We start from the raw sequence: 27,790 nt of genomic DNA on the forward strand, positions 1-27,790 counted from the left end.
GCAGCTGGGTGTCATCAAACAGCTCTAGCCTCCAGCCTCAATCTAGCTGCTTTTCGTGCTGGGTGAAGTTATGTATTTCTTGTAAAGTGAGGCACCTAAGGGGTCGTAATTTGTCTGTAGCATCTAATAGTGAAAGCATGATAGAGGTATGCAGAAAGCTACTGTTATGGATGAGTTTTTCTCTTTCCCCCTTCTTTGTCACTCATGATTTCTGCCATACTTTTGGGTTTGGATGAAACTCTATTATTCTAATTATTTGATTCTTAGACTATGGTAGCCCCCACATGTCCCAGTCAGGGGAAGAGAACTCAGTGCCTCTGCCTCAAACCTCTAAAGAGAAGTAGCATTTCCTTGGGAAATTCACAGAGCACTGGAGGAAAGTTACTTTGTGTCAATATTTAAAAAGGATAAAAACAAGTAACTACAGGCCCATCAGCCTGACATCCATCACAAGAAAAACTGGAAATGCTGATATGGGAGACAGTGGTAAAGAATTAATAGATGGCAGCATAATTAATGCCAATCAGTATGGTTTTACAGAAAACAGGACTTACAAACAACCATGATTTTATTTTATTTTTTTAATCAGATTTCATATTTGGTTAATTTTGGGTGTAACTTTGTTGACAAAATATACTGAGATTTATTTAAGTCATTTGCCTTAGTGTTAAATAACATGCTGGTTAAAATAATTAGCAGCACTAAAAAGAACCAATATCGCATATATTAACTGGTTTAAAAACTGGCTAAGAGTTAGCTCTCAAAAAGTGACTGTAAAGTGGTGAATCATCATCCAAAGTGGGTGTTTCTATAGGGCCCTGCATGAATCTGTTCTTGGTCCAACACGAATCAATATCTTTAACAACGATCTGGAAGAAAATGTAAAATCTTTGCTGATCAAATTTTCAGATGACACAAAAATTGGTGAAGTGGTGAGTAATGATGGGAACAGGTGAGTTAGCAGCATAGAATCATAGAAGATTTGGGTTGGAAGAAACCTTAGGAGGTCATCAAGTCCAACCCCCTGCTGAAACAGGACCAACCCCAACTAAATCATCCCAGCCAAGGCTTTGTCAAGCCGGGCCTTAAAAACCTCTAAGGATGGAGATTCCACCACCTCCTAGGTAACCCATTCCAGTGCTTCACCACCCTCCTAGTGAAATAGTTTTTTTCCTAATATCCAACCTCCCCCACTGCAACTTGAGACCATTGCTCCTTGTTCTATCATCTGCCAACATGGAGAACAGCGTAGCTCCATCCTCTTTGGAACCCCCCTTCAGGTAGTTGAAGGCTGCTATCAAATTCCCTCTCGCTCTTCTCTTCTGGAGACTAAATAAGCCCAGTTCCCTCACCCTCTCCTCATAAGTCATGTGCCCCAGTCCCCTAATAATTTTTGTTGCCCTCTGCTCCAATTTGTCCACATTCTTTCTGTAGCGGGGGACCCAAAACTGGATGCAATACTCCAGATGTGGCCTCAACAGTGCGGAATAGAGGGGAATAATCACTTCCCTCGATCTGCTGGCAACACTCCTACTAATGCAGCCCAATATGCCATTAGCCTTCTTGGAAGCAAGGGCACACTGTTGACTCATATCCAGGTTCTCATCCACTGTAATCCTCAGGTCCTTTTCTGCAGAACTGCCGCTTAACCAGTCGGTCCCCAGCCTGTAGCAGTGCATGGGATTTGTCTGTCCTAAGTGCAGGACTCTGCCCTTGTCCTTGTTGAACCTCATCAGATTTCTTTTGGCCCAATCCTCCAATTTGTCTCGGTCACTCTGGACCCTATCCCTACCCTCCAGTGTATCTACCTCTCCGTCTAGTTTAGTGTAATCTGTGAACTTGCTGAGGATGCAATCCATCCCATCATCCAGATCATTAGTGAAGATGTTGAACTAAACCGGCCACAGGACCGACCCCTGGGGCACTCCATTTGATACCGGCTGCGAACCATTGATCCCTACCCTTTGAGCCCGATGATCTAGCCAGCTTTCTATCCACCTTATAGTCCATTAATCCAATCCATACATTTTTAACATCCTGGCAAGAATACTGTGGGAGACCGTATGAAAAGCTTTGCTTTGTTATATCACGTCCACCACTTTCCCCATATCCACAGAGCCAGTTATCTCATCATAGAAGGCAATCAGGTTAGTCAGGCATGATTGCCCTTGGTGAATCCATGTTGACTGTTCCTGATCACCATCCTCTCCTCCAAGTGCTTCAAAATGGATTCCCTGAGGACCTGCTCCATGATTTTTCCAGGGACTGATGTGAGGCTGACTGCTCTGTTGTTCCCAGATTCTCCTTCTTTCTTTTTTTAAAGATGGGCACTATATTTGCCTTTCTCCAATTGTCCAGGACCTCCCCTGATTGCCACAAATTTTCAGAAATAATGGCTCTGCAATCACATCAGCCAGCTCCCTCAGCACCCTCGGATGCATTGCATCCGGCTCCATGGACTTGTGTATGTCCAGCTTTTCTAAATAGTCCTTAACCTGTTCTTTCACCACCGATGGCTGCTCACCTCCTCCCCATACTGCGCTGCCCAGTACAGCAGTCTGGGAGCTGACCTTATCTGTGAAGACCGAGGCAAAAAAAGCATTGAGTACTTCAGCTTTTTCCACATCATCTGTCACTAGGTTGCCTCCCCCATTCATTAAAGGTCCCACACTTTCCCTGACCTTTTTCTTGTTGCATCCCTTGCTAGCTGCAACTCCAGTTGCGTTTTGGCCTTCCTGAATACATCGCTGCATGCTCTAGCAATATTTTTATACTCCTCCTTAGTCATCTGTCCAAGTTTCCACTTCTTGTAAGATTCCTCTTCGTATTTAAGCTCACTGAAGATTTCTCTTTTAAGCCACATATGCCTGGGGTATTTCCTATTCTTTTTGCACTTCTGGATGGTTTGTTCCTACCCCCTCAATAAGGCTTCTTTAAAATACAGCCAGCTCTCCTGGACTCCTTTCCCTCTCATATTAGCCTCCTAGGGGATCCTGCCCATCAGTTCCCTGAGGGAGTCAAAGTCTGCTTTTCTGAAGTCCAGGGTCCGTATTCTGCAGCCCCTCCTTTCTTCCTTTTGTCAAGATCCTGAATTTGACCATCTCATGGTCACGGCTGCCCAGGATTGCCATCAACTTCTACTTCCACTACCAATTCTTCCATGTTTGTGAGCAGCAGTTCAAGAGAAGCATGGCCCCTAGTTGGTTATTCCAGCACTTGCACCAGGAAGTTGTCCCCGACACTCTCCAAAAACTTCCTGCATTGTCTGTGCACTGCTGTATTGCTCTCCCAGCAGATATCAGGGTGATTGAAGTCCCCCATGAGAACCAGGACGTGTGATCTAGAAACTTCTGTAAGTGTCCGAAGAAAGTCTCTTCTACCTCATCCTTCTGGTCTGGTGGTCTATAGCACATGCCCATCACAAATTCTTGAGATTTGTGGTCTGGATAACAGCTGGATGATTACATCCCACTTAGGAGGGAGTCCCCAACCACCACTACCCGTCTCCTCCTCTTGGGAGTGGTGGTTATGGAATCCCCATCCCTAGGACAACGCATCCCATGCCTTCCAGTCGATGGGGTCTCTTTCTGATCCCTTCCCTCAGATGACTCTATCAAACCATTCTCCACCATAGTACCTGGGCAGAGAGCCAGAAAACGGTTTCTTACGTCTATCTGCATTGGGGATACATGGGTTCGTCTCTTTATTCTTCTGGAGGTCACTTGCTCCCAATTTTCTTCCCCGTTCTGATTCTGATTCTTCAGCATGCTGTGCCTGCAGTACCAAACACTGGCTTCTATCCAGAAAGTCTTCATTTTCTCTGATGCAGAGCAAGGTTGATGCTTGGGTCTCTAGTCCTTTAACCTTCTCTTCCAATATGGAGACCAGCTTGCACTTCATACAGACGAAGTCGCTTCTATCCTCTGGGAGAAAGACACACATGGCACGTCCTGTGCAGGTCAGAACAGCTGATCGCTGACCTCCATGTTGTCTTCCTCCTAAGAGCCTCTTCAGAATCATAGAATCATAGAATATCAGGGTTGGAAGGGACCTCAGGAGGTCATCTAGTCCAACCCCCTGCTCAAAGCAGGACCGATCCCCAATTAAATCATCCCAGCCAGGGCTTTGTCAAGCCTGACCTTAAAAACTTCTAAGGAAGGAGATTCCACCAACTCCCTAGGTAACGCATTGCAGTGTTTCACCACCCTCCTAGTGAAAAAGTTTCTCCTAATATCCAACCTAAATCTCCCCCACTGCAACTTGAGACCATTACTCCTTGTTCTGTCATCTGCTACCACTGAGAACAGTCTAGAGCCATCCTCTTTGGAACCCCCTTTCAGGTAGTTGAAAGCAGCTATCAAATCCCCCCTCATTCTTCTCTTCCGCAGACTAAACAATCCCAGTTCCCTCAGCCTCTCCTCATAACTCATGTGTTCCAGTCCCCTAATCATTTTTGTTGCCCTCCGCTGGACTCTTTCCAATTTTTCCACATCCTTCTTGTAGTGTGGGGCCCAAAACTGGACACAGTACTCCAGATGAGGCCTCACCAGTGTCGAATAGAGGGGAACGATCACGTCCCTCGATCTGCTGGCAATGCCCCTACTTATACATCCCAAAATGCCATTGGCCTTCTTGGCAACAAGGGCACACTGTTGACTCATATCCAGCTTCTCGTCCACTGTAACCCCTAGGTCCTTTTCTGCAGAACTGCTGCCGAGCTATTCGGTCCCTAGTTTGCAGCGGTGCATTGGATTCTTCCGTCCTAAGTGCAGGACTCTGCACTTGTCCTTGTTGAACCTCATCAGATTTCTTTTGGCCCAATCCTCCAATTTGTCTAGGTCCCTCTGTATCCTATCCCTACCCTCCAGCGTATCTACCTCTCCTCCCAGTTTAGTGTCATCTGCAAACTTGCTGAGGGTGCAATCCACACCATCCTCCAGATCATTTATGAAGATATTGAAGAAAACCGGCCCCAGCACCGACCCTTGGAGCACTCCACTTGATACCGGCTGCCAACTAGACATGGAGCCATTGATCACTACCCGTTGAGCCCGACAATCTAGCCAGCTTTCTATCCACCTTATAGTCCATTCATCCAGCCCATACTTCTTTAACTTGCTGGCAAGAATACTGTGGGAGACTGTGTCAAATGCTTTGCTAAAGTCAAGGAACAACACGTCCACTGCTTTCCCTTCATCCACAGAACCAGTTATCTCATCATAGAAGGCAATTAGATTAGTCAGGCATGACTTGCCCTTGGTGAATCCATGCTGACTGTTCCTGATCACTTTCCTCTCCTCTAAGTTGTATTTACTGCTCACAGAAGCCTGACAGGCAAAAACTCTGTGGGAACTCCCCCCAGGAGAACTTTGTTGGCTTCTGCTCATTCGCTGCTCCACAGAGTTCTACAAAGAGATCTGGATCTCTTGATAAGGTGGGGTCATTGGAACAATATATGTTTCATTATGGCCAAATGCAAAGGTCAAACATCCAAGGGACAGAGAATGCAGGTCACATTTACAGGCTTTGGAAAGCAGTGACTCTGAAAAAATCTTATGGGTCCATGGTGGAAACCAAGTGAGCTCCTAGTGCAATGCTGTGGCTTAAGAGGATCAATGTGATCTTTGGATACATGAACAAGGGTCTATTGAGTAGAAGCAGGGAGGCAGTGTTACCTCTGTGTACAGTACTGGCAAGTCCATTACTGAATACTGTGTCCAGTTCTGGTGTCCATATTTGAAATGATGTTGGAAAACTGGAAAGGAGTAAAAAAAAGAGCTACAAGAACAATTTGAGGTCTGGAAAACCTGCCTCACTGTGAGAGACTGAAGAACCTTATCCAAGAGAAGATTAAGAGGTGATAACTTGATAAATACCAAGAGTTCTAGCAGTCTGCACACAGTCCAGTGAATGATGGGGCATATTCAAAGTCGATTTTCCCCAAAACACTGAAAGACAATCTCTGCTCCTTCAGTACTCTTATCTTGCCAGATTTCATCTTTTGACTTCCCATATACTCCATAACTCCTGCTGTTTACAAAAATCACAACTTTTTTTTTAAATAGGGATTTTCCCTACTACTCTCATAATTTTGGACCAGAACTTGAAAATTTTAGCACAAAATATGAATATTTAAGAAAATAAAGTCTCAGTAACTAAAAACAGAAGCTTAAAATAGAAACACTCAGGCTCCTTCACCATAGCTGTCACTGCAGTGTTGCTTTAACAACAGACTGCAAAGTGCTTTGGGATCCTCCAAGATGTGTGTGATGTAACTGTAATGCATTGTTATTGTTATTATCCATTGTTATTTTTATTACCTGTTCATAATAGTCTGAGAGAAGGCAATTAAAAGGATGAAAGCTATTGTTTTACAGTGTATTTTGCACTCACTCACTGCCACCAGATAGCAGGCACTTTGAATTTTTTACCCACAAAAACCAAATATATAACCATTATTCTTCTTGAATGTAACTTATATCTCCTCACACTCTACCATTAGCTGTTCATCCTGCAATACTTCTCTGTGCAGCCCCTGTTGTAGAGTCCTGAAGACTGAGCGGGCCCCATTCAGAGGTGCTGTAGAAGGGGCTGTTGGTTGTAGGGCGGTGGCTGGGTGGGAGTCCAGCAAAGTCCAGACTGGTGTACCCTATATGCTGAGGAGTGGCCCAGCCCTGGGAGGGTGCCTGCTGTATCTGCTTCTTTTTATTCACAGAGCAGGAGTCTGGTGTTGACACTGAATTCAGACTGTGGGAGCTTGTGACATGCTGCGTCTGTCAGATGTTGCAGTCACGGGGCAGGGAACACTGTGTGAGCACCATTTGCCATAGACCATGTGCAGCTGCTGAACTCTGGGAGTCTTGGAAAGGGGCTTACTGTTAGGGAACTGTCAGAAGTCCCCTGTCTGTTAGGGCATTATATAGCTGTCAATCACTGTAGCATGTGGGTGAACAATTGCACACACCTGTGTGGGGAGCTTAGGCAAGGTTACTTTCATGCTGAGGGGTGTTAGGTGAACTAGAATGGGGATGGAGGTGACTGGGAGGAAAAAGAGTTAATAAAAGACATTAATAACAAAGTGCATAGCTAGGAGCGAGGTGTGTAGGAATAAAGACAAAAGCTAAAGGCTGGGACCCACAAAGGACAAGCTGGGAAACAAGGGAAGCAGATACAGCATTAATACAGTACTATCCACCTTGCATTTACCTTTGAGCTTGGCACAAGCTCTGGTGGATGCCAGTGACTGAAAATATATAATATGAATCAGCACCAGCCTTATCTCTGAAGAACAGACTTCCATCTGTACCAGACGCACATCAGATTTAGGAATCAGAACACAACAAACCCATTAGCATCTGATTCTCTAAGGAAAACTGATGGCCTCTTTCAGGGGGAGATGAATCAAGGCTGTGTATCCTTGAATCAAACTGGTTAAATTAAAACCTGGCAGACTCTGCAGATGTGCCTTCAGAGATTTAATCTGAGTCATGATGTTCTGCTGTTATTGACCATTAGCCTCATTTTAACAAGCTGTTACGAACAAATTTGGCACTGTGCTTCTGGAGTGCCTGGGGCTCCAGTGTCTGCATCCTGTACTTACGCATTGTTGCATGAGGATAAAGGCACAAAGAAGGGATCTCCGCAGAAATGACTCTATGCTTGGCAGACCTGTCTGTAGTCCCTTCTCTGTGCATGGAGATAGTTGTTTCATTTCCCATCTCAGCATTTATTCCTGCCTGATGCTGGGGTGTGTCTGTTTATATAGGTTTTTACCTCATGATGATGAAAGAGTCCCTTACACTGTTGTGTGAGTCCCTGAGGCCTGACCAGATTCTCACTGGGGTAATCACATTGTGTTGCCATGAATGTTCATTGCCATGCGTATGGTTTTGACACTGACAGACTAGGTGCCCCTAAATCTCAACTGAACACTGACAAATACACAGCTGGAACCAGTCTGGCTCACTTATGTATGAGTATTGTTGAACTAGGTAGCAGAGTTATAAAAATGTGCTTAGTGTTTAGACTTTATGGAATGCTTGTAAATTGCTGTATGCATTAATCTCACTTATAACAGTTTGTATCATCTGCTATAAGGTAATATTTAAGTGTTTGCTCTGTAACTGACAGGTTTCAGAGTAGCAGCCGTGTTAGTCTGTATCTGCAAAAAGAAAAGGAGGACTAGTGGCACCTTAGAGACTAACAAATTTATTTGAGCATAAGCTTTCGTGAGCTACAGCTCACTTCATTGGATGCATTCAGTGGAAAATACAGTGGGGAGATTTATATACACAGAGAACATGAAACAATGGGTGTTACCATACACACTGTAACGAGAGTGATCGGTGAGGTGAGCCATTTCCAGCAGTTGACAAGAACATCTGAGGAACAGCGGGGGGGGGGAAATAAACATGGGGAAATAGTTTTACTTTGTGTAATGACCCATCCACTCCCAGTCTTTATTCAAGCCTAAGTTAATTGTATCCAGTTTGCAAATTAATTCCAATTCAGCAATCTCTCGTTGGAGTTTTTTTGTTGAAGAATTGCCACTTTTAGGTCTGTAATCGAGTGACCAAAGATATTGAAGTGTTCTCCGACTGGTTTTTGAATGTTATAATTCTTGACATCTGATTTGTGTCCATTTATTCTTTTATGTAGAGACTGTCCAGTTTGGCCAATGTACATGGCAGAGGGGCCTTGATGGCACATGATGGCATATATCACATTGGTAGATGTGCAGGTGAATGAGCCCCTGATAGTGTGGCTGATGTGATTAGGCCCTGTGATGGTGTCTCCTGAATAGATATGTGGACACAGTTGGCAACGGGCTTTGTTGCAAGGATAGGTTCCTGGGTTAGTGGTTCTGTTGTGTGGTGTGTGGTTGCTGGTGAGTATTTGTTCAGGTTGGGGGGCTGTCTGTAAGCAACGACTGGCCTGTCTCCCAAGATCTGTGAGAGTAATGGGTCATCCTTCAGGATAGCGGTCTGACCCACTGTTATGCCTACCTACATGCCTCCAGCTTTCATCCAGGCCACACCACATGATCCATTGTCTACAGCCAAGTTCTACGATACAACCGCATTTGCTCCAAACCCTCAGACAGCGACAAACACCTTTTGAGACAAACACCTTCTGAGACCTTCAGACAAACACAATCTTACAACTACAATACCCACCTGCTGAAGTGAGGAAACAGATTGACAGAGCCAGAAGAGTACCCAGAAGTTACGTACTACAGGACAGGCCCAACAAAGATAATAACAGAACGCCACTAGCCATCACCTTCAGCCCCCAACTAAAACCTCTCCAACGCATCATCAAGGATCTACAACCTATCAGACGATACAACATAACATTATAACATTCAAAAACCAGTTGGAGAACACTTCAATCTCTTTGGTCACTCGATTACAGACCTAAAAGTGGCAATTCTTCAACAAAAAAACTTCAAAAACAGACTCCAACGAGAGACTGCTGAATTGGAATTAATTTGCAAACTGGATACAATTAACTTAGGCTTGAATAAAGACTGGTAGTGGATGGGTCATTACACAAAGTAAAACTATTTCCCCATGTTTATTCCCCCCGCTCTCGCCCCCTCCCCCCCCCCGCTGTTCCTCAGATGTTTTTGTCAACTGCTGGAAATGGCCCACCTTGATTATCACTACAAAAGGTTCCCCCCCCAGCTCTCCTGCTGGTAATAGCTCACCTTACCTGATCACTCTCGTTATAGTGTGTATGGTAACACCCATTGTTTCATGTTCTCTGTGTGTATAAATTTCCCCACTGTATTTTCCACTGAATGCGTCCGATGAAGTGAGCTATAGCTCACGAAAGCTTATGCACAAACAAATTTGTTAGTCTCTAAGGTGCCACAAGTCCTCCTTTTCTTTTTGCTCTGTAACTGTAAATCACCAGACATGAGAGAGGAATTAACAAGTGTGAAATACTAGTTTGCCACAGGAGGTGTTATCTTCTGCCCTACAAAATAAGGCCCACCAACACCAGACGGACAATTGTGGAACATCAGATGCCAAAAGACTGTGCTGATTGCTCCCCACCATTGTCCCCCGACCCATGAAAAGGAGACATGCAACTGAATTCCTCACAACAGCTGAACTTGCAACTCGAAGTAGAAGGGGGAAAGTGATAAAAAGCACTAACAAGGAGGAATTGTAACTTTTATGCTGCTTGGCCTCAGAGGGGTAAGGATTACTGAAGCCTGGTCTACACTACAAAGTTAGGTTTGATGCAAGGCGGCTTATGTCAGCCTAGTTTTATATGTCTCTCCCACCAATATAAGTGCCCTGTTAAACCGACATGGGAACACCACCTCCCTGAGCCTAAGAGCCAGCTAAGACCCACAGTCGATGTACTTAGGTTGATGCAGTGCGAGTGTAGACATTACATTACTTATGTCAACCTTAACTGTCCTCAAGCTGCTGTCCCACAGTGCTGCATTGTGACCGAATATACCCCTGTGTTCACGCCATACACACTATTGTGATAATTTTGTTCAAGCCATGTTTTGTAAGGTATCATCTGAAAGCTCATAATTTGCTGATCAGTATCATCCTGATAAAATATGTGTGGCAACATTGTATGTAAAGTTATAAGATTTCCCTGTGGGGTATTATTAACACATGTTTCAACTCTCGCAGCCCTGCCCAAACAGGTTGGTAAATAGGTCTGTCCTAAACAAAGGAATGTGTGCTTTGCTTAATTTGCATCAAGTCATCAAGCAGGAAGGGAAACAAAGAAAGCTCAAACAAGCAAGAAAAAGCCAGCAGAGAACATCCTTTTACATAGACTCTGGCTCCTAGTGCCCTGCTGGAAATGTTTTTAAAGAAAGGGACTGAAACAATAAAAAGGAGGGACAAACACCGCAAAGCACACCCCTCTCTCTCCCTGTCCATTGCATTCACTGCACCTGAAGTGACAAAGGAAGCATCCATTGGACTGTGGGGAGGGGTCCTGACCTATACTGTTTGATCAATAAGACTGCTGAAAACGTGTGAGAAACTTTGCTTGAATCTGATATAGTTTGTTAAATTAGGTAACAGAAAAGTCTTATTTTTATTTTTCTTGTAACCATTTCTGACTTTTATGCCTCATAACTTGTATTCAAAATCTCTCTTTGTAGTTAATAAACATGTTTTATTGTTCTATCTAACCCAGTGTGTTTAAATTGAAGTGTCTGAATAACTATCTGAGATAATAAGGTGATATATTATTACCTTTAAGGAATAACAGACTTAAAATATTTTGTATTGTCCAGGAGAGGGCTGAGCATACATTTCTGTCATTAGTCTGAATTGTACAATGACCACTTTGGTCATCATTGTGAACTCCACTGACCAGGGGTCATGTAGACTAGAAGCCCCCTCCCCTTTAAAGCCCACACATTTATGAAATTCCTTTTCCTGATTGCCTGCCTTGGCCAGCACACCTAGCAGCTCTCCATTGTCGAGTGCAACTGGCCAGCTGACCATGCCAGGTATACACTCCAGATAAGCTTCTGCCTGGAGTAGACAGGAGATACTGAACCTCCTGGGCCTGTGAGGAGAAGAGGCTATGCAGTCACAGCTCTGAACCAGCCAACAGAAATGTCGACATTTATGAGCAGATTGCCTGGGAGATGCAGGAAAAGGGGTATGACAGGGACCAGCAGCAGTGCTGAGTGAAAGCCAAGGAGCTGCGGCAGGCAAACCAGAAGCCCGGGAGGCCAACAATTGATCTGGTGCCAAGCTGCAGACCTGACATTTTAATAAATTAGCTGCATGCCATACTCAGCACTGGCCCCTCCAGCCCCCTATACCATGGTGGATACCTCCGAGGACCCTGAGTCACAGGCTCCTGCTGTGAACAGCGAGGAGAAGGAGGTGGACAAGGAAGATGAGGAAGGGTATGGGGGACAGGCAACCAGGTGATCCAGCTATGCAGTGAGTATGCAGAACCTATTTTTGACTCCACCACAGCCTAGCCAGTCCTGCCAGTTGAGCACAGGCGAGCCCAATGCAGGGGAAGGAACCTCGGGTAAGTGCGCAGATAAATTTTCCATTACAAGGTTGGCACCCCCAAAATAGCAGGACACAGCTTCTGACTTTTCATTAATTTACTCATGCTAGAAGAGGTAGCGGTACAACCAAGAGAGATACAGTTGCTATCTACATTTCCTGCCCCTCTAGAGTTAGGTGTGTGTATGGGGGCATGCTGAGTAGTTTGTTCATGTATACAGGGATGTCCCTTGAATTCTCCTGTGAGAGCTCAATGCCGCTTCCATGGGAATTCTCTGCAATCCTCTCTGGAAGGTTTCTAGGGCTGGCAGCCTTATTATTTCAAAGTAGGACAGTTTCTCATTCTACCCAGTGATAACTTCAGTGGGCATCATTGCAGTACAGAGGCTAGCAGCATACAAGCCTGGGCAGCTTCAGGATGCTGTGCTCTCTCTGCCTGTGCTACCCTCAGCAGATATCACCATCGCTTGTTGAAAATGGTGCCAGTATTCAGTGCCATTGCCCTGGACTACTGGTTCATGTAACTGAGCAATTCCCTCCTCATTTCCCCATCACCCAGCAGCTATACTCACCATGGCTGGTGCTGTGACTGGTGCTGTGTGCATGGAATCCCAAGCAGGAGTTAGAATGTAGTGCTTAAAATGTTAGGGGAGTGAGTTCTGCATCTTAAGTTTTGCTTTCTGTAGTGAACAGACTGACAATGGTACCTCTGCATGTTTTATCTGCAGCTGCAGCCTTCAGGGCCTCCCCCTCCATACCTGTAGAACGCCTGAGTCAGATAAGGAAGAGAAAGAAGAGGACTTAGGATGACATATTCAATGAGATCCTGCAAGCCAGTGCTGCACTGGACCATGAGCACAGGGCCTGGAGGATGAACACTGAGGACAGCCTGGAGAAGGATAAGGTGGAGAGCAGAAAGACCCAGGAGTCCCAACAGGAAAAGGAGAGGGAGCTGCACCGTGACATAATGGTGCTTCTCGGGCAGCAAACACAGATGCTGCAGATTCTGATGGAGTGGGGCTTGCCTCCCTCTGCAGCCCATTGAGAACTTAACATCCGGACCATCATATACCCCCCTCAACATTCCACATGGCATCAGGGGTCACTTCATTACCCCTACCACTCCATCCAGAGGGACATCACAGCTTCATGTATATTAACCTATGAAAGCAACCGTTGATGTATGTGTAGCTGAAATGGACACAAGTGTTCCTTCCTCCTCATCACTTCTGTTCTCTGAATTTGTTAAGTTTTATTAAGTTCTAAATGTATTTGTTTTAAAATTTCACAGTTTTGTTTTCTGACAGAATTCTTTTATAAAATAAATTTCTATTGTTTAAAAAAATAACTCCTCTTTATTAGTTTGCAAGATCTGCTCCTAAGTACTTGGCAGGTCTGGAGCAACCAATTACTTGTTACTGACAATGTGACACAACTGATAGAATAAACCCAAACAAAATTAATAGATGTATTGACAATGTTATATTCCTACATGTACAGCAATCACCACACAATTCTTACCAGGCAACAAAAGAGCAGGGCCAGGTAAAGCACACTGCAACAAAACACGTTACTGTGGCTCTGTGATAACTGAAGGGGGTTGTGGGGGAGCTCCCTTATGGACGCCCAGCCAGCCAGTTAGCTGTAAAATCCCCCTTGGTGTCTGTTCTCTGCTTGGTTTACCTGTAAAGTGTTAGCAAGCCCACAGGTAAAAGAAAACGAGTAGGCACCTGACTGAAAGAGCCAGTGGGAAAGTAGAACTTTTTAAAATTGGGAAAGAAAATTTCCCTTTGTCTGTTGTTCTCCAGAGAAGGAGACACGGAACAGCAATGCTACGTAAGACTTGAACCAGGTATGCAAATTCATCTTCCATACCTAGAAGAAATTATTTGGATATGTAATGTTTAGTTTGACACAATCAGGATTATTTTTATTTTGGCTTGTGGATCTCCTCTGTGCTAACCCCTGATGCTTTTGTTTGCTTGTAACCTTTAAGCTGAACCGCCAAGAAAGCTAGTTTGGGTGCTTAATTTTGGGAATTGCTCTTTTAAAATCTAGCAAAAGCCCAAGTTCCAGATGTATTTTTTTCCTTTTTGTTTTTAATAAAATTTATCTTTTTAAAGAACAGGATTGGATTTTTGGGGTCCAAAGAGGTTTATGCATATGCTGTTTGATTAGCTGGTGGCAACAGCTAATTTCCTTTGTTTTCTTTTTCAGCTCTTCCCCAGAGGGGGGTGAAAGGGCTTGAGGGTACCCCACAGGGGGAAATTCCCAAGTGCTCCTTCCTGCGTTCAAAGGGTTTTTTTTGCATTTGCGTGGTGGCAGCATTTACCAAGCCAAGGTCAGAGAGAAGCTGTAAACCTTGGTAGTTTAATACAAGCCTGGAGTGGCAAGTATTAATTTTTAAAATCCTTGCGGGCCCCCACTTCGTGCATTCGAGGTTCCAGAGTGAGGATTCAGGCTTGACAGGCTCACTGTTAAAATGGTCTTTCAAAGCCTCCCTGAGCCATATAGCTCTGCTTTGAGCTCTTCTAATAGACCTTGTGTCTGGCTGTTCAAACTCAGCAGACAGCCACTGCACCCTCCCCCCCCCCCCCCCCCCGCAGGAAGCTTTTCCCCTTTTGCTTCATAGGTATTATATAGGACAACGCAGACAGCCGTAGAATTGGGATATTTTTCTAATTGAGGTCCAAACTTGTGAGTAAACAACACCAGCCCCCCTTCAAACAACCAAAGGCACATTCAACTGTCATTCTGCTGAGTTGGTGGGTTGAATTGTTCCTTGGTGCCGTTGAGGTGATCTGGGTATGGCTTCATAAGCTAGAGGAGCAAGGAGTAGGCTGGGTAATCCAGGATCACTATTGGCATTTCAATATTCCCAATGGTAATCCTCACGTCAAGAAAAGAAAGTCTCTGCTTGCAGCTTTCTGAAAAGTCCAGTGTTCTTAAAGATGCAAGCATCATGCACCTTCCCCAGTTATCCACCAGTGCTTGCGTAACCACAGAAAAGCAGCCCTTTTCTGTTGATGTACTCTGTGGCAAGGAGATCTGGTGTTAAAATAGGAATATGTGTGCTGTCTATCACTCCACTGCAGTTTGGGAACCCCATTGCTGCAAATCCATGCACTATGTCCTGCACATTGCCAAGAGTCACAGTTCTATGAAGCACAAGGCAATTAATGGCCCTGCACACCTGCATGACAATGACCTCCCCGGTGGATTTTCTGACTCCAGATTGCTATTGGTCAGTCAGGAATCAATCTGGCATTGCAAGTTTCCACTGTGCGATCAACAGTCACTTCTTCACTGTCAATGCAGCTCTCATTTTGGTGTCCCTGCACTGGAGGCCTGGGGCAAGCTTGGTGCACAGATCCAGGAATGTGGCCTTGCTCATCCGAAAGTTCTGCAACCACTGCTTATCATCCCAAAATTGCATTATGATGCAATCCCAGCAGTCAGTGCTTGTTTCTCGGGCTCCACCATCTGCAGCTGCACTGTGAACACCACCAATAAACTTGAATTGATTGTCACTATGTCCCACAGTAACCTGTCCTCCAAGAAATTGTCATGTTCCCCACTGATTCAGTTCTTCTTGTGGCTCTGCAAATGCTGCAGGATTGTATGCTGTCTGCTTGCAATGCTCATGACAACACTGAAGAGCTGTACAGGTTCCATGCTTCTGTCAGAGACGGTGGACAGCGAGGAGGGCCATGTGGGTTTATGATATTTTGAGAAAAAGATGTGAAAATTATGGGATACAGATAACATGATGGAATGAAATCAGTTGCAAACTGGGAAGTTGACCCCATGCTCCCAGTCATTCCTGCGCAACTCATTTTGCCCCATCATATACTACCAAAACTTCCCAAAAGACAGTGTGCTGGATGGTGGCAAGTTGCACACTGAGATACCTACCCATGGTGCACCTCTCTGTGCATTGACGCAAGTGCTCATGGTGAGTACATGGACCGCCAACATAAGCAGCCAAGTATGCATATGCACATGTAAGTATTCACTCTGGCGGCTTTATGCTGACTGACATAACTTGTGTCAACCTAAGTTTGTAGTGTAGATATGGCCTAAACATAAGAAAAAGATCCTCAGTGCTTGGCCTGTGTTAGCCCAAAAGGACATATAGAGCTTGCTTATTATAGAAGCTTCTATTACCTTTTGAAATTTAAGATTGAAATTAATTTGTATGTATTTATGTTTACCCACTTTAATCTTGTAAATAATGCTTATTTCCTTTTCCTAGTTAATATATCTTTAGTTAGGGCTTGGCTACACTTGCGAGTTTGTGCGCATTAAAACAGTCCCAGGCGCCCTAGCTCACTACCCATCCACACTGGCAAGGCACGTAGAGCGCTCTGACTCTGCAGCTAGAGCGCTCCTGGTACTCCACCTCGGCAAGTGGAATAATTTTTGCTGTGCCTTGGCTACAACGCCCGGGCATCAGTGTGAACGAGGTGTTGCATTATTGCGCTCTGATCGGCCTCCGGAAATGTTCCATAATCCCCTTAAGTCAAGTGGCCACTCTTCTCATTGTTTTGGAATCGCTGCAGGAATGTGGATATGCCCTTTCAAAGCTCCGTTTCTGACAGCTGGTTGCTTATTTGCTCCGAGACAAAGCAACCATTAGTGTGGAATGCTGTGTGTGAGAGAGAGAGGTGGGGGAGGAAGGGTGGTCTGCTGCTGGCTGAACTTACAAGTCAGCATGCTGACATGCTCTCAGCCTCCAAAAAACCCACTCTCTCTCCCCCCCCCCACACACAGCACACTCCCTGTCACACTCCACCCCCCCCCCATTTGAAAAGCACGTTGCAGTCACTTGCATGCTGGGATAGCTGCCCATAATGCACCACTCCTAATGCTGCTGCAAGTGCCGCAAACATGGCCATGCCAGTGCGCTTGAAGCTGTCAGTGTGGATAGACTGCAGCGCTTTCCCTACTGCGCTCTACAAAGGCTGGTTTAACTCAAAGCGCTCTACATCTGCAAGTGTAGCCATGCCCTTAGTTTAATATAGGACTGGCTGCAAGAGTTGTCTTTGATGAGAAATCTAAGGTACAATTGACCTGAGGTGAGTGACTGGTTCTTTGGGACTCGGGGTAACCCGACTATTGCTGTGATCTTCAGTGTAAGGGACCATTTATCACAAAGGTAAGCCTACCTGAGTGGCAAGACAGACTGGAGTGCTCAAGGGGACTGTGACTGTGTTAAGGCTGGTATAGTATTTCAGGAGTTCACACCTGATAATTGATTGGTGAAATCTAAGTACAGAACTCACAGCCAGTTTGGGGTTTGTGCCCTGCTTTTTAACAGTCTGCCCTGAGGTTGGTACCCATGCCCTTGAGCCACTGCTGGACAGCTTGACACTGGTATTCTTCACTTCCTGTCCTAAACTGCTGTGGAGTATGGCTGTTCTGATGGTTGCCATGCTGCAACCCAGGGATGGATGAATCATAAGGAATCTCTACACTGGCCTCCCAGTGAAGATGACAGTGGTGTGAACTGCAGTGCATGCCAAAGTGTTGTGTCGTAACTCTCCTGCGTGCATGCTGCAGGTGCAAACTCTAAGGGCCCTTGTTCGCATTAATTTAAGTACTTTACTGTTACTATTTATTAGCTTCTTGGTTGTGCCAGGTGCTTACAAACATGAGACGCAGCACTTACAGATGCCAGCCCTCCAGGATTGTCCTGGCATCTCTAGGAATTAAAGATGAATCTTTAATTAAAGATTATGTCATGTGATGAAACCTCCAGGAATATGTCCAGCCAAAACTGGCAACCCTAACGGCACTGCCCCTGACACAGTCTATGTCCGCTGGAGGTGGAGGTTTGAGTCCCAGCTCGAGGAGACATACCCATGCTAGCTCTGATCAAGCTAATACACTAAAAACAGCAGTGTAGCCACAGTGGTGCATAGGGTGGAAGGAGCTAGTTATGTACCTAGGGTTTAGGACAGCTGGCTCCTCCCACTCCTCCCGCCGCTGTGGCTGCCCGGCTATTTTTAGTGCACTAGCTTGGTCCTGTCCAGCTCCAGTGTAGATGTACCCACAAAGACAAACCAAAAGACAGATTGGAGAAATGGGAATGGCAAAGAACTAAGGGGAAACCTGGCCCACTGGCAATCATCCATATCTATCAAGTGCAATGCTGTAATGAATGCATAAATGTAGGCTGACTCACACACACACACAGAGGCTGTCAGTTCCGAAAAAACACACTTCAAAATCGAGCACCTTGAACACTGAGGAAGTTGGAATTTGGATACAGATATTTGCCCTCCCAAACGCTATTTGGATTCAGGCATTTTGTTCAGTTCTCTAGGAAGTTTGGCTCCACATCATGAGTTCAGATCCGCGCCTTTGTTCTAGCCCATCTCCCAGTCAATGGATCTGTGATTCAATGTGATGCACAGAGAAGTTGCCCTAAAACTGCAGTCTCTTTCCCTATCTGCTGGAGGAGCCTAACTGGAAGGTCACTCCAGGAATGGAGGGGAAGCACACTGAGGCCATGGCTAGCACAGTTTATGCTGCCACTCTCGAGCAACAGAACAGTCCCCACCCTCTGCCATTTCAGTACTTTTCACAGGCAGGATCTCATTAGTCTTTTACTTCCCAAAAGGCTTAAAAACTGAATGGTGGTGTTCATGTTCACTTGAGAAAGAAAGAGAGAGAGAGAGAGAGAGAGAAAGAGTGAGTCATCCCCTGTGTCCTGCACTGCAGCAGGGCATGGGAACTGGACAGGCAGGCTGTGCGAGTTCAAGATAGCAGCCCCACACCACAGTGGAGAGAATTGAGAACTGAAATGATTCGCCCCACCCCCCTGCACACTCCCCATTTCTGATTCAGAGGGGGGTTGAGGACACAGGATCCTCTGATAAATCAGATGAATGCGTGAGGAACTGAGGAGGGGCCATCCCACTGCTATCAGCCCCAGCTTCCGGTCACAGTGGAAACTTTAGGGAAACTTCATCTTTATTCCCAGATGAAAACTATGTTAAATGGAAGCTCTGGGTGAGAGTGCACTTTGGTAATTCAGGGAAAACACATTCCAGCATTGTTGTGATTATCCCAAACCCAAACATTAGAAACCCAGGAAATTCAGACTTAAGGTTAAACATAAAAAATTCATAGATTCATAGATTCCATGGCCAGAAAGGACCACTGTGATAATCTAGTTTGATCTCCTGTATATCACAGACCAGAGAACCGCCCCAAATAATTCCTACAGCAGATCTGTTAGGAAAACGTCCAGTCTTGATTTAAAAAATGTCAGTGATGGAGAATCCCCTACAACCCTTGGTAAATTGTTCCAGTGGTTAATTACCCTCACTGTTAAAAATGTATGCTTTATATCCAGTCTGAATTTTTCTACATTGAACTTCCAGCCATTGGATCATGTTAGACCTTTCTCTGCTAGATTGAAGAACCAATTATTTAATATTTGTCTCCCAAGCAGGTACTTACAGACTGTGATCAAGTTACCTCTTAACATTGTCTTTGTTAAGTTAAGTTGAGCTCCTTGAATCTATCACTGTAATACACGTTTTCTAATCCTTTAGACATTCTCCTAGATCTTCTTTGAGCCAGAGTGAAACTTGGGGCAGAACAGGGCCAGGTAGTGCTCCCTCCCTGACCCCCAGGGGGCTGTTCTGGGCCTGCCATGCCCCCCCAGACATTCCTTTGTGCTTCCCTAGGGAGGCGCAACCCACAGTTTAAGGACCGCTGGCAAAACCAATCCCTGCAGGAACCCACTAGAAACACACCCATTTGACGATGATTCCCCATTTACCATTAAATTTTTAGCCATTTATCAGTTAGCCAGCTTTGTATCCATTTATGTGGGCCAGGTTAATTTTATATCATTCTAATTTTTTAATCAAAATAGCATGCAATACCAAGTCAAATACTTTATAGAAGTCTAAGTATATTACATCAACACTATTACCTTTATCAATGTTAAACAAATGTTAAAGTCTGCAAATCTTGAATTAATGCACCCATAAAGCTTAACTCTTCCCTTTTGTGATACCATTTTATAACCAAGTTGTTATACATTCATACATTTTTAAGGCCAGAAGGGACTACAAAACCATTTATTTGGACCTCCTGTATAGCATAGGCCAGAGAATTTCACCCAGTTACCCTTGTGTTGAGACCAGATTAAAGCCTCTTCCAGAGAGGAATCCAGTCTGGATCTGAAGCCATCAAGAGATGGAGAATCCACCACCTCCCTTGATAGTTTGTTCCAATGGTTAATCACCCTCACTATTAAAGATGTGTTCCTTATTTCTCATTTGAATTTGTCTGATTTTAACTTCCAGCCATTGGTTCTTGTTCTGCCTTTCTCCACTCGATTATAGAGTCCATTAGGACCTGGCATTTTCTCCACATTATAATGCATATACACTGTAATAAAGTAACCTTGACATCTTCTTTTTGATAAACTAAACAGATTGCGTGTCTCACAGTCTGGCATTTTCTGCAGCCAGTGAATCATTTTTGTGGCTCTTTGCTGCACTCACTCCAATTCTTCATCATCCTTTTTAAAATGTGGAAGCCGGAACTGGATGCAGTATTCCAGTACCACTCATAAACGCCGCATACAACGAGAAAATCATCTCCCTGCTCCTGCTCACTACTCTCCTGTTTATACATCCAAGGATCACATTTGACCTTTTTGTCACAGCATTACTCTGGGAGCTCATGTTGAGTTACTTGTCTACTGTGAACCCTAAATCCTTTTCAGAGTCACTGCTTTCCCGGACATAATCTCCCATTCTGTAGGTATGGCCTGCAGTCCTTATTCCTAGATGTATGACCTTACATTTGGCTGTGTTACAACACATATTAATACATTTGGAGGGGCCCAGCTTACCAAGAGATTCTGTACGGTTGTCCTATCTCATCATTATTTATCATTCCTCTAATCCTGGTGTCATCTGCAAACATCAGTAGTGATTTTACATCTACTTCCAGATCACTGACAAAAATGTTTAATAGAGCCATGCCTAGAATTGATCCACGTGGAAACCCACTAGAAACTTCCCCACACAATGATGATCCCCTATAGAATCATAGAAATGTAGAGCTGGAAGGGACCTCGAGAGGTCATCAAGTCTAGTCCCCTGCACCGAAGTAAACCTCGACCACCCTTGACAGGTGTTGGTTCATGCTATTCATAAAAACTTGCAATGACGGGGATTCCACAATCTCCCTTGGAGCCTATTCCAGAGCTTAACTACCCTTATAGCTAGAAAGATTTTTCTAATATCTAATGTAAATCTCCTGGCTGCAGATAAAACCCATTACTTCTTGTCCTACTTTCAGTGGACATGGAGAATAATTGATCACAACCCTCTTTAGAACAGCCCTTAACATATTGGAAGACTGTTATCAAGTTCCCCCTCAGTCTTTTTTTCTCAAGACTGAACATGCCCAGGTTTTCTAACCTTTCCTCATAGGCCAGGTTTTCTAAACATTTTATCATCTTTGTTGCTGTCCTCTAGACTGTCTCCAATTTGTCCCCATTTTTCCTGAAATGTGGTGCCCAGAACTGGACACAGTAGTCCAGCCGAGTCCTCACCAGTGCCAAGTAGAGCAGGACAATTACCTCCAGAATTTTGCATATGATAATCTTATTAATACACCCCAGAATCATATTAGCATTTTTTGCAACTGCATCACATTGTTGATTTGTATTCAATTTGTGATCCAGTATCACCCCCAGATCTTTTTCAGCACATAGCCAGTTATTCCCCATTTTGTTGTTATGCATTTGATTTTTATTTCCTAAGTAAAATACTTTGCACTTGTCTTTATTGAATTTCACATTGTTGAATTCAGACCAGTTCTCCAATTTATCAAGGTCATTTTGAATTCTAATCCTGTCCTCTCAGCTTTATGCGATCTGCAAATTTTATAAGCATATTCTCCATTCCATTTCCAAAGTCATTAATGAAAATACTGAATAGTACGGGACCTAAGAGTGATCCTTGTGGAACCCCACTAGATACATTTTCCCACTTTGACAGTGAACCCATTGATAACTGCTCTTTGAATATGGTCTTTCAACCAGCTGTGCACCCACCTGATAGTAATTTCATCTAGACCACATTTCCCTAATTTGCTTATGAGATTATCATGTGAGATTGTGTTAGAAGACTTACTAAGATCAAGATATATCATGGCTACTGCTTTCCCCCTATCCCCATAGGCCAGTAACCCTGCCCCATCCTACCCACTTCTCACCCCTCTACAGCCCTGTCAGAGTGCATACCCCTTTTCCTCCTAACTGCCTGGGTGCCATTGAGGGAGGGCATTGAGAGCAGAGGCAAGATAGTGCCCAGCACCACACTGCACTCCAGCAACTGGGAGTAGCAACTGCACAGATAAGTCTTTGGAGGATGGTGCTTGTGCAGTCCAGTCACATGTAGGAGTCATGAGGGGATGAAGCATGCTCAGTGCAGATGGAATCTTTGGAGAATTTAGCTGCCAAAACTCTAACAAGTATCTACTAAGTATTTGCAAATGGCATTTTCCAAGAGCTTATATCTAAGGTAAAATGTGCATATTTTCATGGAGACAACAAAAGCCATCTCCCTGACACCAGGATGACCCCCCCCCAGCCAAATTTCATATCACTGCTCCAAAGCATGGAGGCACAAGAGCTTCTCAAAAAACAGTTGCGAAAATTTTAGCATGTTTCTTTAATCTCATTCTCAGAAACTATTGAAGTGTTTCAGATGAAACTTCCCAGAAGTATGCAGCACAAGGCAGACAATTGGAATTGAAAATTTCAGCCCAAATGGTTAAAGTTTGACAAAGTTATAAGCAACAGAAGACAAAGTTTTATAATGGGAAGTGTTGGATAACCTTAACCACAGGCAGCACTTCCAGCCCTGCCTGTAAGGAAATGAGCAAGAAGTCAGTGGGTAATATTTAGATGATTTATTCCAGTAAACTTACACACTGGCCCCATTGCATTGTTTGATGGGCCCCTGCTCCTGAGCCCATCCCTCACATTCCCCTTCTGTGTTTGCCCATGTGGCCTGAATATCTGCTGCATTTTCTAATCTGCCGGATTCAGTGAGCCTGATTACAGTCATGGCTAAGTCCATGTGAGTGTAAAGAGTACACAACACTCCATCTCAGGGAACGCCCCCAACACAGAATACTTTCTCAGCAGGAAAAGGTGCAGGAGAAGAGGCCATGTGGGCTCCGCACCCTTCCCCCAGTGCAGCAATGGTGCTAGGGCATTTCCATAGACTCATAGACTTTAAGGCCAGAAAGGACCATCATGATCATCTAGCCTGACCTCCTGCACATTGCAGGCCACAGAACCTCACCCACTCATGAAATAGAGCCTAAACTCTGGCTAAGTTACTGAAGTCCTCAAATCATGGTTTAAAGACTTCAAGTTACAGAGAAGCCACCATTTACACTAGTTTAAACATGCAAATGACCCATGACCCCATGCTGTAGTGGAAGATGATAACTCCCTAGGGTCTCTGCCAATCTGACCCACGGTAAAATTCCTTCGCGACCCCAAATCTGATGGTCAGTTGGACCCTGAGCATGTCAGCAAGACCGACCAACCAGACACCTGGGAAAGAATTCTCTGAAGTAACTCACAGCCTTCCCCATCTAGTGTCCCATTGGAGATATTTGCGACGAAAAATTGCAAAGGGGCCACTTGCCATTGTAGCCAGTTTCATCATATCATCCCCTCTTCATAAACTCATCAAGCTCAGTCTTGAAGCCAGTTAGGTTTTTCAGCTCTCCCTTCCCCCACCCCCCTTGGAAGGCTGTTCCAGAACTTCACTCCTCTGATGGTTGAGAAAACCTTCATCTAATTTCAAGCCTAAACATGTTGATGGCTAGTTTATATCCATTTATTTTTGTGTCAATGTAACACTGACAGACCCCGGTTGTCAGCAGGCGGGATCGAACCTAGGTCCTCTAGAGCTTAGTGCATGAGTCTCTACCACATGAGCTAAAAGTCAACTGCCTGTTAGGTAAGGCTGTAGAGGAGACTCATTAATTGCTCTCCAAGTGGTCTTGGTGCTACTAGATGGGACAGAGCACCACACACAGAAGGTGTATGGGTTACATACTTCCCCTAGCTGAGGAAGCGCGTACTGAGCTTCAGAGTCTTCCCAGTTGAAATCCTGAATGAGCCCCCACTCGGTGCCACTAGATGGGACAGAACACCACACCCAGGAGGTATGTGGGTTATATCAACATTAGCGCTTAACTTGACTCTTAACTCTTCTCCCTCCCTGGTGTTTATACTTCTGACATACTTTTAGAGAGCTATCACATTTCTCCTCAGCCTTCATTTGGTTAGGCTAAACAAGCCAAGCTCTTTGAATCTCATCTCGTAAAGCAGGTTTTCTATTCCTCTGATCATCCTTGTAGATGAAGATCATCCTTCTCTGAACCTGTTTGAATTCATCTTTCTTAAACATGGGAGACCAGAACTGAGCACAGTATTCCAGATGAGGTCTCACCAGTGCCTGGTACAATGATACTAACACTTAATTATCGCTACCGGAAATACCTCACCTGGTGCATCCTAGGACTGCATTAGCCTTTTCCAAGGCCACATCACAAAGATGGCTCATAGTCATCCTGAGATCAACCAGTATACCCTCCTCTGTCACTTCCACTCCAACATCCCTAGCTTATAGCAAAAATTCTTGTTGTTAGTTCCTAAGTGCATGACCTTGCACTTTGCATTATGAAATTTCATCCCATTTCTATTACTCCAGTTTTCAAGGTCATCCAGATCTTCTTGTATGATATTCTGATCTTCCTCCATATTGGCAATACCTCCCAACTTTGTGTCATGCACATATTTTATTAGCACACTTCCACCATTTGTGCCAAGGTAAGTAATAAAAATGTTAAATAAGATTGGTCCCAAGACTGATCCCTGAGGAACTCTACTAATAACCTCCCTCCAGCCTGACAGTTCACCTTTCAGTATGAGGTCTCCCTTTTAACCAGTTCTTTATCCACTTTTCAATTTTCATATTAATCTCCTTCTTCTCCAATTTAACTAATAATTTCCTATGTGGAATTGTATCAAATGCCATACTGAAATCCAGGTAGATTAGATCTACTGCATTTCCTTTGTCTAAAAAATCAGTTATCTTCTCTTTCAAAATTTGTTCTAAGACCTTGCATACAACTGAGGTCAAACTAAGAGGCCTGTAGTTTCTCAGATCATCTTTTTCCCTTTCTTGAATGTAGGAACTATATTAACAATTCTCCGGTCAGATGGTACCACTCCCAAAGTTACAGATTTATTAAAAATTCTTGCTATTGCGCTTGCAATTTTATGTGCCAGTTCCTTTAATACTCTTGGATGGAGATTCTCCGGGGACCCTGATTTAGTCCCTAAGACGTTTGAGCTTGAATTCCACCTCTGACATGGTAATTTCTATTTACATATCCTCATTTCCATTAGCCACCCTGCCAATACGCCTAATCTCCTCATTAACCATAATAAAAACTGAAGCAAAGTATTTGTTTAGGTGTTTGGACATACTTAGATTATCTTTAATCTCCCTGTAGGCTTTCTATTTTCTCTTATTCACCTGTTTGAGATGTTTGTTCATCCAGCTTGGTGTGCAACCCTTCCGTATGATTCCCCCCCCCCTTTTTTGGGATGCAGGCTTCAGAAAGCTTTTGCAACTTTGACTTAAAGTAATTCCAAGCCTCCTCCACATTCAGATCCTTAAATTCTTCAGCCCAGTCCACTTCCCTAACTAATTCCCTTAACTTTTTAGTTTGCTCTTTTGAAATCAAGGATCTATTTTTGTTTATTGTTCCATTTTGTTTAGCTCATGATCACTCGAGGTTATCCCCTACACCAGTTCTTCTATAAAGTCCTCACTACTCACCAACACCAAATCTAAAATAGCATCACCACTTGTGGGTTCAGTGACTATTTGGTGAAGGCATCTGTCAGCTATCATATCCAGGAAAATCTGGGCCCTATTATTTATTATAGACTCATAGACTTTAAGATCAGAAGGGACCATCATGATAATCTAGTCTGGCCTCCTGTACATTGCAGGCCACACCAACCCACTCCTGTAATAGACCCCTAACCTCTGGCTGAGTTACTGAAGTCCTCAAATCATGATTTAAAGACTTCAAGTTACAGAGACTCCACAATTTACACTGGTTTAAACCTGCAAGTGACCCATGCCCCATGCTGCAGAGGAAGGTGAAAACCCCCCAGGGTCTCTGCCAATCTGATTCAGGGGAAAATTCCTTCACATCCGCAAATACGGCAATCGGTTAGACCAGTGGTCCCCAAACTGTGGGGTATGCACTCCTAGGGGCGTGTGGAGGAACATTTGGGTAGGTGCAGAGGGGCTCAGGCCAGCCCCAATGGGGGGGAGGCGGGCGGGGAGGGAGTGTCACCCAGTCCCGCTCTGCCCCCAGTTCCACTCCGTCCCCACCCCAGCTCGAGCCCTGCCCTCGGCCCCCAGCTCCTGGCCCCAACCGTGGCTCCGCTCCTGGCTCCAGGCCTCAGCTCCTGGCTCCTGAATGTGGCCCCCGGCTCCCAGCTTCACCCTCAGCCCCCAGCCCTAGCTCTGCCTACCCCCCTGGCTCCCAGCCTGGCCCTAGGCCTCAGCCTCTGGCTCCTGAATGTGGCCCAGCTCCACTCCTGACCTGACCTCCTGACCTCATCTCTGGCTCCGGTCTTGTTCATGGCCATGGCTCCACTCCCAGCCATGGCCCCTGCTACAACTCCGGCCCCGACTGTGGCCCTGGCTCTTGACAGCAGCTCCCAGGGGTGTGGGAAAATTACATTAAAGGTGAGGGGGCAGTACTTAAAAAGTTTGGGGACCACTGAATTAGACCCAGAGCATATGGGCAAGATCTACCATCCAGACACCCGGGAAAAAGTTCTCTGTAGTAACTCAGAGCCCTCCCAATCTAGTGTCCTATCACCAGGGCCGGCTCCAGCCACCAGCTTTCCAAGCAGGTGCTTGGGGCGGCATTCAGAATGGGGCGGCAGTCCGTGTCCCGCAGCGGCAATTCGGTGGCAGCTCCGCCGCTCTTTCCACCCTGGTGGCTTTTGGGTGGCAGCTCCGCCGCTGTTGCGGCAGTGGCAATTTGGCAGTGACTGCTTGGGGCTGCAAAATTGGTAGAGCTGCCCCTGCCTATCACTAACCATTGGAGCTACTTGCAGATTGGCTACATGCCATTGTAGGCCATCCCATCATACCATCCCCTTCATAAACTTATCAAGCTCAGTCTTGATTCCAGTTAGGTTTCCACTGGAACCCACCCCCACTGCTCCCCTTGGAAGGCTGTTCCAGAACTTCACTCCTCTGATGGGTAGAAACCTTCATCTAATTTCAAGCCTAAATTTGTTGCTGGCCAGTTTATATCCATCTATTAGTAGCATTTGTTCTCCAATCTATATCTGGGAAGTTAAAGTCTCGCATAATGACACAATTCCCAGTAGTGTTTATTTCATTAAAAACACTAAAGAGGTCTCTATTCATATTCAAGTTAGATCCAGGGCGGTCTGTTGCATATCCCATGTACTATCCCAGGGGAGTCTCTGGTAGCTTTCTTCCCCAAAGTGCTCTTGACCCACACATATTCTGTTTTATCCATTCTATCACTTCTAATTTCTTTACAGTCTACCTCATCATTAATATACAATGCAACTCCACCATCTTTACCTTTTTTTCTGTCTTTCCTGAACAGTACATACCCTTCAATCCCTGTACTCCAGT

At 44.8% G+C, this 27,790-nt stretch overlaps 1 protein-coding gene and 1 long non-coding RNA gene across 2 annotated transcripts in view; one reads left to right on the plus strand and one right to left on the minus strand.

The window, feature by feature from the left end:
• Positions 1 to 27,790, plus strand: part of LOC102943840 (regulator of G protein signaling 5) — a 71,524-nt gene that overhangs the window by 22,127 nt on the left and 21,607 nt on the right. The window lies entirely within an intron of this gene.
• Positions 14,339 to 27,254, minus strand: LOC122466839. Its single transcript, XR_006292721.1, has 3 exons — positions 27,244 to 27,254; positions 20,445 to 20,452; positions 14,339 to 14,478 (listed from the first exon to the last, which is right to left on the minus strand). It is a non-coding gene; the product is annotated as an uncharacterized LOC122466839 (long non-coding RNA).

Source organism: Chelonia mydas, chromosome 8 (assembly GCF_015237465.2).
Source record: "Chelonia mydas isolate rCheMyd1 chromosome 8, rCheMyd1.pri.v2, whole genome shotgun sequence".
NCBI classification, from domain to species: domain Eukaryota; kingdom Metazoa; phylum Chordata; order Testudines; family Cheloniidae; genus Chelonia; species Chelonia mydas.